Source organism: Triticum dicoccoides, chromosome 7B (genome assembly GCF_002162155.2).
Source record: "Triticum dicoccoides isolate Atlit2015 ecotype Zavitan chromosome 7B, WEW_v2.0, whole genome shotgun sequence".
NCBI lineage: Eukaryota > Viridiplantae > Streptophyta > Magnoliopsida > Poales > Poaceae > Triticum > Triticum dicoccoides.
The window spans coordinates 400,429,425-400,442,029 of NC_041393.1; positions in this window are offsets into that span (position 1 = coordinate 400,429,425).

The window sequence follows — 12,605 nt, forward strand, 5'->3', positions numbered from 1 at the left end:
TGAGAATATATTTGCTGAAATTAATGTTTGTCCCAAGCTTGGGGATGCTATGTTTAATGAAGATGATATTTTTAGCATCCCAAGTTTTGATATGCAAAGTTGTTATGATGATAGCATGCCTCCTACTTATGATGATTATATTGATGAAAGTGGGTTTGGAAGAGTGTCAACTTTAGGAAGTAGTTATCCCACTATTTTGGAAGATATTGAATCTTATTGTGATGAATATGAAAGTGGATTTGGAAGAGTGTCAACTTTATTTAGTGATTCCACTATCTTGGGAGAGGTTACAATCGATTATGATGAGAACGAAGTTGCTACTTATGATGATTATTATGATGAAACTTATGCTATAAAAAGTAGTGATGATTATATTTACAAATCTTGTCATAATTATGATTACCCTTTTTCTGAACATTACTCTTTTAATGTGGAAACAATTTTTAGTGTTCAAGTCTCTTATGATACTTCCACTATTCCGAATGAGAAGAATTTTGCTTATGTGGAGAGTAGTAAATTTTCTATGCTTGTAGATCATGAAAAGAATGCTTTAGGTGCTGGTTATATTGTTGAATTCATTCATGATGCTACTGAAAATTATTATGAGGGAGGAATATATGCTTGTAGGAATTGCAATAATGTCAAGTTTCCTCTCTATGTGTTGAAAATCTTGAAGCTATGCTTGTTTTACCTTCCTATGCTAGTTGATTATTGTTCCCATAAGTTGTTTGCTCACAAAATCCCTATGCATAAGAAGTGGGTTAGGCTTAAATGTGCTAGTCATATGCTTCATGATGCTCCCGTTATGTTTCAATTCTTATCTTGTATGTGAGCATCATTGTCATCATCATGCCTAGATAGAAAGGCATTAAAGAAAAGCACTTGTTGGAAGACAACCCAATATTTACCCTTACTGTTTTTGTGTTTACACGTGATTATGCTACTGTAGCAATCATGTTTTATAGCTTTTGTTTCAATAAAGTGCCAAGTAAGACCTTTAGGATAGCTTACGGTGATAGTTGTGTTGATCCTGCAGAAAATCAGAAACTTTTGCACCTAGTAAATTAGTTTTGTTAATTCACAGAAACGTGCTCCTGATATGATTCATTTTTCTATGGATTGGTACACAAATTGCTTAGGACTTCCTAATTTGGTATAATTGTTGGAGTTCCAGAAGTATACGTTTGGTACAGATTGCTACAGACTGTCTTTTTTTGATAGATTCTGTTTTCTATGTGTTGTTTGCTTATTTTGATGAATCTATGAGTAGTATCGGAGTGTATGAACCATATATAAGTTGGAATACAGTAGATATTACATCAATATGAATTTAGAATGAGTTCATTACAGTACCTAAGTGGTGGTTTTATTTTCTTATACTAACGGGGCTTATGAGTTTTCTATTGAGTTTTGTGTTGTGGAGTTTTCAAGTTTTGGGTGAAGATTCGATGGACTATGGAATAATGAGTGGTAAGAGCCTAAGCTTGGGGATTCCCAAGGCACCCCAAGGTAATATTCAAGGACAACCAAGAGCCTAAGCATGGGAATGCCCCGGATGGCATCCCGTCTTTCGTCTTCGTTCATCGGTAACTTTACTTGGAGCTATATTTTTATTCACCACATGATATGTGTTTTGCCTGGAGCGTCATTTTATCTTGCTAGTATTTGCTTTATGTTATTTAGAATAATGTTTTGCATATTTATTTTCAATAAAAATGTCAAGGATAACCTTTACCATGCTTATTTTGCTAGTATACATGTTGCTGTTTGAAAACAGAAATTTTACTGCTGTTGCAAAAATTCCCTAGAAAAGTAAGAGAATTATATAATGTTGAAACCATTTGCATAATGAGATTTGATAAATGTACTACAGTGGTAATTTTATTTAATAATTTTTGGAGTTAGGGAAGTATGATGAATCTTGCATTCTTTACAGACTGTACTGTTTTGATAGATTGCTGTTATGTTTGCATTGTTTGCATATGCTTGCTTGTTTAATGATTCTATTTGAGGATAGGAGTATTAAATATGCAGAGGCATTTAGTATTCAATGTGGAATAATAATTTTAGTGATTTGTTACAGTAGAAAATGATAAGGTTTTGCATTGGTTTAAACTAACCTATCTCACGAGTTCTTGTTGAGTTTGTTGTGGATGAAGCTTTTGGGAAATAGATAAACCATGATATGAGAGGAATTAAGGAGACACAAAAGTTCAAGCTTGGGGATGCCCAAGGCACCCCAAAATAATATTTCAAGAAGTCTCAAGCATCTAAGCTTGGGGATGCCCCAGTAGGCATCCCACCTTTCTTCTTCAACAACTATCGGTTAGTATCGGTTGAGCCTAAGTTTTTGCTTCTTCACATGAGTTGTGCTATCCTTGCAATGTCATTTTATTTTGTTTTGCTTGCTGTTTGAATACAATACCAAGATCTGAAATTCTTAAATGAGAGAGAGTCTTCGTATAGCTACATAATTATTTAGCTACTCATTGATCTTCACTTATATCTTTTTGGAGTAGTTTGTCATTTGCTCGTGTGCTTCACTTATATCGTATGAGTAAATTGTTGAATGAGTTGATTGTCATAAATCTGAAATTATATATGTTTCATTTGCTTATACCATGGGGAGTAATGACTTCACATCTAAGAAGTAGAGGTTGTAAATTTATTGAAGGTTAGCAAGCATTGTATTGGTCATTTGGACAATTCATGAAAGAATATTGAAGGAAGAGAGATTTCACATATAAATACATTATCCTAGACATCTTTTATAATTGGGAGCACTCATTAAGTATGACATGCTAAAGAGTTGATGTTGGACAAGGAAGACAACGTAATGGGTTGTGTTTTCCGACATCTCAGTTAAAGTATATTGTCATGGATCATTCAAACATGTTGAGCTTGCCTTTCCCCCTCATGCTAGCCAAAATTCCTTGCACCAAGTAGAGAGACTACTTATGCTTCCACATATCCTTAAACCCAGTTTTGCCATGAGAGTCCACCATACGTACCTATGGATTGAGTAAGATCCTTCAAGTAAGTTGTCATCGGTGCAAGCAATAAAAATTGCTCTCTAAATATGTATGATCTTTTGGTGTGAAGACAATAGCTTTATACGATCTTGTTATGGAAGCAATAAAAGTGACGGACTACATAATAAAGGTCCATATACAAGTGGCAATATAAAGTGACGTTCATTCGCATTAAGATTTTGTGCATCCAACCCTAAAAGCGCATGACAACCTCTGCTTCCCTCTGCGAAGGGCCTATCTTTTACTTTTTGTCTTTTACTTTATGCAAGAGTCAAGGTGATCTTCACCTTTCCCTTTTCATTTTATCCTTTGGCAAGAACTTTGTGTTGGGGTGATCCTGATATATATATCCAATTGGATGTAAGTTAGCATGAACTATTATTGTTGACATCACCCAAAGGTGAATACGTTGGGAGGCAACACTATAAGCCCCTATCTTTCTCAGTGTCTGATTAAAACTCCATAACCATTAGTATTGTGTGAGTGTTAGCAATTGTAGAAGACTATATGATAGTTGAGTATGTGGAGTTTGTTATTCCTGAAAATAAGATTAATTGCAATTGTTTGATGACTGAGAATGAAGTTTGCTAGTTTTCAAGAAAGTTTATGGTCTATGCTTTAACATGTGAATTGCTTGTTACTTTTTCGTGAGAAGTTTTATGATATGAACTACTGTTATGACATATTATCATGCTAGAAAAGGTGATTGAAATTATCATTGATCAAACTTGTGCACCTTCTAGCATTCACACTTCATAAATTCTTTCTTTATCATTTACCTACTCGAGGACGAGTAAGAATTAAGCTTGTGGATGCTGATACGTCTCCAACGTATCTACAATTTATGAAGCATTCATGCTATTTTATTATCATTTTGAATGATTACGGGCTTTATTAAACACTTTTATATTACTTTTGGGACTAACCTATTAACCGGAGGCCCACCCATACTGCTGTTTTATTGCCTGTTTCAGTATTTCAAAGAAAAGGAATATCAAACGGAGTCCAAACGGAATGAAACCTTCGGCATCGTGATTTTTTTGGAACAATATCATCCTGGAGACTTGGAGTTCACGTCAGAAGATCCTCGAGGAGGCCAGGAGATAGGGCCCCCCCTACTGGGCGCGCCCCCTGTCTCGTGGGCCCCTCGAGCCCCTCCCGACCGACTTCTTTCGCCTATATAAGCCTACGTACCCTAAAACCATCGAATATCAAGATAGATCGGGAGTTCCGCCGCCGCAAGCCTCTGTATCCACCAAAAACCTCTCAGGAGCCCGTTTTGGCACCTTGTCGGAGGGGGAACCCATCACCGGTGGCCATCTTCATCATCCCGGCGCTCTCCATGACGAGGAGGGAGTAGTTCACCCTCGGGGCTAAGGGTATGTACCAGTAGCTATGTGTTTGATCTCTCTCTTTCGTGTTCTCTGTATGGCATGATCTTGATGTATCGCGAGCTTTGCTATTATAGTTGGATCTTATGATGTTTCTCCCCATCTACTCTCTTGTGATGAATTGAGTTTCCCTCTTGAAGTTATCTTATCGGATTGAGTCTTTATTTGAGAACACTTGATGTATGTCTTGCCGTGTTTATCTGTGGTGACAATGGGATATCACGTGCCACTTGATGTATGTTTTGGTGACCAACTTGCGGGTTCCTCCCATGAACCTATGCATAGGGGTTGGCACACGTTTTCTTGACTCTCCGGTAGAAACTTTGGGGCACTCTTTGAAGTACTTTGTGTTGGTTGGATGAATCTGAGATTGTGTGATGCATATAGTATAATCATGCCCACAGATAGTTGAGGTGACAATGGAGTATCTAGGTGACATTAGGGTTTTGGTTGATTTGTGTCTTAAGGTGTTATTCTAGTATGAACTCTTGAATAGATTGATCCGAAAGAATAACTTTGAGGTGGTTTCGTACCCTACCATAATCTCTTCATTTGTTCTCCGCTATTAGTGGCTTTGGAGTGACTCTTTGTTGCATGTTGAGGGATAGTTATATGATCTGTCTATGTTATTATTGTTGAGAGAACTTGCACTAGTGAAAGTATGAACCCTATGCCTTGTTTACTATCATTGCAATACTGTTTACGCTCACTTTTATCTTTAGTTACCTTGCTATTTTTATATTTTTTAGATTACAAAAACCTATCTCTACCATCCATATTGCACTTGTATCACCATCTCTTCGCCGAACTAGTGCACCTATACAATTTACCATTGTATTGGGTGTGTTGGGGACACAAGAGACTCTTTGTTATTTGGTTGCAGGGTTGTTTGAGCAATACCATCTTCATCCTACGCCTCCAATGGATTGATAAACCTTAGGTCATCCACTTGAGGGAAATTTGCTACTGTCCTACAAACCCGTGCACTTGCAGGCCAAACAACGTCTACAAGAAGAAGGTTGTGTAGTAGACATTACTTCACTGACCATGTGAACTTATGCATAGGGGTTGGCACACATTTTTGTCTTGAATCTCAAGTTGAAACTTTGGGGCACTCTTTGATGTTCTTTGAGTTGGTTGGATAGATGAATCTGAGATTGTGTGAGGCATATCGTAAATCATACCCCGCAGACACTTGAGGTGACATTGGAGTATCTAGGTGACATTAGGGTTTTGGTTGATGTGTGTCTTAAGGTGTTATTTTACTATGAATTCTAGGGCTGTTTGTGACACTTATAGGAATAGCACAATGGATTGATCAGAAAGAATAACTTTGAGGTGGTTTCGTACCCTACAATAATCTCTTCGTTTGTGCTATTAGTGAATTTGGAGTGACTCTTTGTTGCATGTTTAGGGATTGTTATGTGATCTAATTATGTTATTATTGTTGATAGAACTTGCACTAGTGAAAGTATGAACCCTAGGCCTTGTTTCGAAGCATTGCAATACCATTTTTGCTCACTTTTACCACTTTCTACCTTGCTATTTTTATAATTTCATATTACAAAAACCTATATCCACCATCCATATTGCACTTGTATCGCCATATCTTCACCGAACTAGTGCACCTATACAATTTACCATTGTGATGGATGTGCTGGGGACACAAGAGACTCTTTGTTATTTGGTTGCAGGGTTGTTTGGGAGAGACCATCTTCATCCTATGCCTCCCACGGATTTATAAACCTTAGGTCATCCACTTGAGGGAAATTTGCTACTGTCCTATAAACCTCTGCACTTGGAGGCCCAACAATGTCTACAAGAAGAAGGTTGCGTAGTAGACATCACAGCTCCACTACATCTCCGGCAGCTGCGCTGGCGTCGCCACGAGCTTCTACCATCAGACAGATGGAGGCGATGAAGGTGAGGAAGAGGATGTAGTGGGGAGAGCGAGATGGTGTAGTGGAGGCAGTGGAGGAGAGCGAGACGACGCCGGTGGGGGAGAGCAAGACAATGTGAAAGGGAGGGGATTTGGGGCAAAATGGTAGGGGCGACGCGCCGGGAGGTGGCTCCCCCTCTTATATGATGGGACGTTTCGGCCATGTCCCATGGACACGTGCTACCCCACGACCGCGGTTAGTTGCATGTGCCCACGTATACGAATACCACTATACGGTTAGCATATGAAAGCACTATACGGGTAAACGTTCAAAGGTGGACTTGGCCCTACGTGGCCCCATGCGTCAGAGTTAACGGTTAAAGGCATTAACCTGATGACAATGTCCATTGTAACCTGTACTGAGGGTTTCAGGCAAGGGAGTGGGGAAAAGTGAGCAAAAGTTAAGAGCGTGGGGATGAATGAGTACAACTAACGAACCAGGGGCACCGAAATAAAAATTCCACAAAAATTACTGTTGGGCCATTGATAGAAGAACAAATAATTATGACAATATCCAAGGCAATGAGCAATCTATGCGCATCACATCCAAGATTAATAGACCGAAACGATTCTGCGTCTACTACTATTACTCCACACATCGGCCGCTATCCAACATACATCTAGTGTATTAAGTTCATGGAGAAACTGAGTAATGCAATAAGAACGATGACATGATGTAGACAAGATCTATTCATGTAGGAATAGACCCCATCTTGTTATCCTTAATAGCAACGATACATACGTGCCTCGCTACCCCTTCTGTCATAGGGTGAGAACACCGTAAGATCAAACCCATCACAAGGCACCTCTTCCCATTGCAAGAAAAATCGATCTAGTTGGCCTAACTAAATGAAAGATTCGAAGAAGAAATACGAGGCTATGAATAATCATGCATATAAGAGATCAAAAGAAGACTCAAATAATATTCATGGATATAGATCTGGTCATAAACTTGAACTTCATTGGATCCCAACAAAGACACCGCAAAAAGTCATTACATCAAATAGATCTCCAAGAGACCATTGTATTGCGAATCAAAAAGAGAGAAGAAGCCATATAGCTACTGCCAACAGACCCGTAGGTCTATGGTAAACTACTCACGCATCATCGGAGAGGCACCAATGAGGATGATGAACCCCTCTGTGATGGTGTTAGATTAGATCTCGTAGCTCTGGAACTTGCGGTGGCTAGAATTGTGTTTCGTCGACTCCCCTAGGGTTTCTAGAATATTTGGGTATTTATAGAGCAGAGAGGCGGTGGAGGAGACTCCCATGGGACCCACAACCCATAAGGGCACGCTAGGGGCCTCTGGCGTGCCCTGGTGTCTTGTGGGCCCCACGGGCCTTGTGACGCCCGGATAATTAAGCTATAGTAATCCCCTGCTAATGATGCTAGGTCACCACTTCTACTGTTGCTAAGTACCACGTTGATTCAAATCAATCCAAATTTCAAATTTGAAATAAAGTCAAACAATGAAAGTTTTAAAATATCAAAACTAAAATGTTCAAATTGTAGCAAATAAATCATGATTAACATTGGTGTGGAAACCACATTTTAAAAAGGTGTTTAAGGTCATCAAAATAATTAAAACATCAGCTAAACATTTAATTGAATACCTTTCTCAATTAATAAAATGTTAAACTATTTTATTTATTTGCCAAAAATTAATGGGGCAATAGCATATTTATTAATACTAATTTAGGTGCTAGTTGTAGTTTTTATAAAACTAGATTTAAAAAACTAAGCTAAAACAAAAAAAGAAATAAAATAAAATAAAAATAATTAAAATATTTATTTATTTATTTATTTAAATGTTAACTTAATTAATGATGTTTAATTAACCGAATCATTTAGTTAAGTTAATTAACCATGTCTACTTAACCTGAGACAATGACAATGGGGACCCACTTGTCAATTTTACCAGTCAATGGTCAATGTTGACTGGGCTATTGACTTTGACCGGCCCTACCAGTCAGTCTCTGTGGACTGGGTAGTTGACTAAGTCAACTGGGCCCATCTATGGGTAGACTCTGTGTGCCCATAGCAATTTAACATTTAATTTCAAATTAAAATAATTTAGAAAATGTATTAAAACATTAAAATTAATATAAAATATTCCGTAGCTCAGATGAAAATACTTTGTACATGAAAGTTGCTCAAAACAACGAGACAAATCCGAATACAAGTTTCGTTTGTCTACCACACGTCCCTAGCATAGCGAACATGCAACCATCCCCCTCTGGTCCATCTGTCCGAAAACGCCGAACATCGGGGATACTTTCCCGGATGTTTCCCCCCCTTCGCCAGTATCACCTAGTACGGCGTTAGGTCACCCTTAGTATCGCGTATTGCCATGTTATGCTTTTGTGATGCTTTGCTTGCACTGTTATTTATTGTGTTCCCCCTCCGTTACTTCTTTCCGATAGACATCGAGACTGCTGCCGGTACCCCTCGTGATCGACTAAATCGACTATGGCCCCTCCTTGCCAGAGCAACCAGGGCAAGCCCCCCTTGATCACCAGATATCGCCTATTCCTTCACTCTACTGCTTGCATTAGAGTAGTGTAGCATGTTACTGTTTTCGGTTAATCCTTGCATAGCCTGTCATTGTTGCTACATTTGTTGATACCTTACCAGCAATCCTAAATGCTTAGTATAGGATGCTAGTTTATCATCTATGGCCCTACATTCTTGTCCGTCTGCCATGCTATACTATCGGGCCGTGATCACTCGGGAGGTGATCACGGGTATATACTATAGATACATACATACTATTTAGGTGGTGACTAAAGTCGGGTCAGCTTGTAGAGTACCCGCGAGTGATTCACGGATTGGGGGCTGAAATGACAATTGTCCCGACGGCCCTCTATGTAGATCTTTATGGCAGAGCGACAGGGAAGGTTGAGACCACCTAAGTGAGAGGTGGGCTTGGCCCTGGTCGGCGTTCGCGGTTACTTCAAAATAACACACTTAATGAGATCTTGGTATTTGATCTAAGTCTGGCCACTGGCCTATACGCACTAACCAACTACGCGGGAACAATTATGAGCACTCGACGTCATGGTATCGGCCGAAGCCTTCTTGATGTCAGTGACTAAGCGGCGCGCGTTGGATTGGACTAGAATGCCAGCTCTTGTATTGGGGAGGCTAGGTCTGCTTCCAGCCGCCCTCGCAACATGCAGGTGTGCAATGGGCGATGGGCCCAGACCCCTGCGCGCATAGGATTTAGACCAGCATGCTGACCTCTCTGTTGTGCCTAGGTAGGGCTGCAACATGTTGATCATCCGAGGCCGGGCATGACCCAGGAAAGTGTGTCCGGCCAGAGGAATTGAGTGTGTTGGGTTATGTGGTGCACCCCTGCAGGGAAGTTTATCTATTCAAATAGCCGTGTCCCTCAGTAAAAGGACGACCCAGAGTTGTACCTTAACCTTATGACAACTAGAACCAGATACTTAATAAAACACACCTAGACAAGTTCCAGAGACAACCCGGTGATCGCTTTCCCACAGGGCGACGAGGGGAGGATCGCCGGGGAGGATTATGCTATGCGATGATACTTGGTGAACTTACCATATACTCTCTTTTACATGATGCAAGATGGAGGCTGCCAGAAGCGTAGTCTTTGATAGGACTAGCTATCCCCCTCTTATTCTGGCATTCTGCAGTTCAGACCACCAATATTGCCCCTTTACACATATGCCCATGCATATGTAGTGTAGATCCTTGCTTGTGAGTACTTTGGATGAGTACTCACGGTTGCTTTGCTCCCCCTTTCCCCCCTTTTTCTCTTCTTCTCGGACGTTGCAACCAGATGTTGGAGCCCAGGAGCCTGACACCACCGTCGACGATGACCCCTACTACATCGAGGGTGCCTACTACTACGTACGTTCAGGTCGCCGCCAACGAGGAGTAGTTTAGGAGGATCCTAGGTAGGAGGCTTGCACCTCTTTCGATCTGTATCCCAGTTTGTGCTAGCCATCTTATGGAAACTTGTTTAACTTATGTTTGTACTCAGATATTGTTGCTTCCGCTGACTCGTTTATGTTCGAGCACTTGTATTCGAGCCCTCTGGCTTGTAATATGATGCTTGTATGACTTATTTTACTTTCAGAGTTGTGTTATGATATCTTCCTGTGAGTCCTTGATCTTGATCGTACACATTTGCGTGCATGATTAGTGTACGATTGAATCGAGGGCATCATAGGCCTCCCCAGGTGCTTCCTTGGCTCCCAAGTTGTCTTTTGGTCCAAAAAAATCTCCAAAAAGTTTCACTGCATTTGGACTCCGTTTGGTACTGATATTCTATGAAGTAAAAAACAAGCAAAAAATAGCAACTGGCACTGGGCACTATGTCAATAGGTTAGTCCCAAAAAATGTATGAAGTTGCTATAAAATGATTGTAAAACATCCAAGAATGATAATATAACAACATGGAACAATAAAAAATTATAGATACGTAGGAGATGTATCAATATATTCCTCACCGTTTTGACCACCGTATCACAAGTTTCTTCTCTGTTCTTGTTTCCGGTTGTTTTTCTGACAGATCTAGATTGCCATGGCTCCCCAAAGGCTCCGTACCAAGCACCGTATCATGCAACCTTCGCCACGCAAACATCCTTTCAGCTGGTGTATTATGAGTGGTCGTCAGGAGCGGAGGATACTGGTAAGCAGGGGGAAGCTAAATAGGCCGCGGGAAGCCAAACCCATGACGGAGGAGGCCAATCCATGCCCAAAGGAGAGACTACATAAGAGGGAGACATACTACAAACCCTTTATCGTAATCTCCCTCCATCTGAATTGATACATTAATTGTTTTTTGAAGCAATTTGTTCTCACAATACATCTCTCACTCATGAGGTGATCTTACTGGAGGAACAAAAATCATGCTCTTCGAAGGATCAACAACAATTTGGAGTGCCTATTGAAGCTGAAAGATAAGCCCACCACCTCACCACCACCTTCACCGAAGAAAGACACTCAGGTATGGGCACCACCCTTTGCTTGTTCCAAGCTTGGGGGAGGTGCCTCGGTATCGTATCACCATCACTTTTATCATCATTATCCATCTTAGTTTAGAAGAATAAAGTTTTAGTATGATCTAGTTTCGAGTGCTTGTTTCATGATCTATCTATCTATGTAATCATGTGAGAGTTATATAATAAAGAATAGTTTGAGTTTTTCTTTACTTTCTTCTTTCAATCTTAGAAATGAAATAAAATTAAGAATGAAAAGATCATATGCTAATCCCATGGGGACTAATGACTTCACATAAAATAAGTATAGTTGATAAAAATTTGCTGGAAGTTAACAATCATAGCATTGGTCATTGGTGTGATTCATGAAAAGGTAATAAAGGAAGAGAGGTATCACATATAAATATACAATCCCGGACATCTTTTATGATTGTGAGCCCACTTTAAATATTCTATATCAAATATTTGATGTTGGACAAGAATGACAACATAATGAGTTATGTTTGCTTATATTCACATAGAAGTAATATTGTCATGGATCCTCTAACATGTGGTGCTTGTCTAGGACCTTTCACTAGCCAAAATTTGCGCTAAGTAGAGATACTATTTGTGCATCCAAAACCCTTAAACCTAGTCTTTTGCCATAAGAGTCCACCATATCTACCTATGGATTGAATAAGATCCTTCAAGTAAGTTGTCATCGGTGCACAAAGCAATAAAAATTTCTCCTAAATATGTATGAACTTTTTTGGAAGGGGAAATAAGCTTTGTACGAACTTGTGACGATGAAGAAATAAAACCGACGGACTACATAATTAAGGTTGCTATCACAAGGGGCAATATAAAGTGACATTCCTTTCTAGTAAGAGCTTGCACATCCAAAAACAAAAGGCGCATGACTAACTGTCCTTCCGTTTGTGAAGGGCCTATCTTTTACTTTTCTGTATTTACTTTTATGCAGGAGTCAATAATGTACATCCCTATTTCGCTCTCTGTACTCTCTAGTTGGCAAGCATCATGTGACGGGGAAAGATATATATATATATATATATATATATATATATATATATATATATATATATATATATATATATATATAGGGTGGGACTATTTAGGAACCCCCTCTAGAGTTCCTAAATAAGCTTATTTAGGAACCCCCACCCCCAATCTCCTAACTTACTAAACATAGTCCCACCACCACCCACCACACAACCACCACCACCACCTACCCCGCCGGCGCGCCACCACCACCGCCTACCTCGCCGGC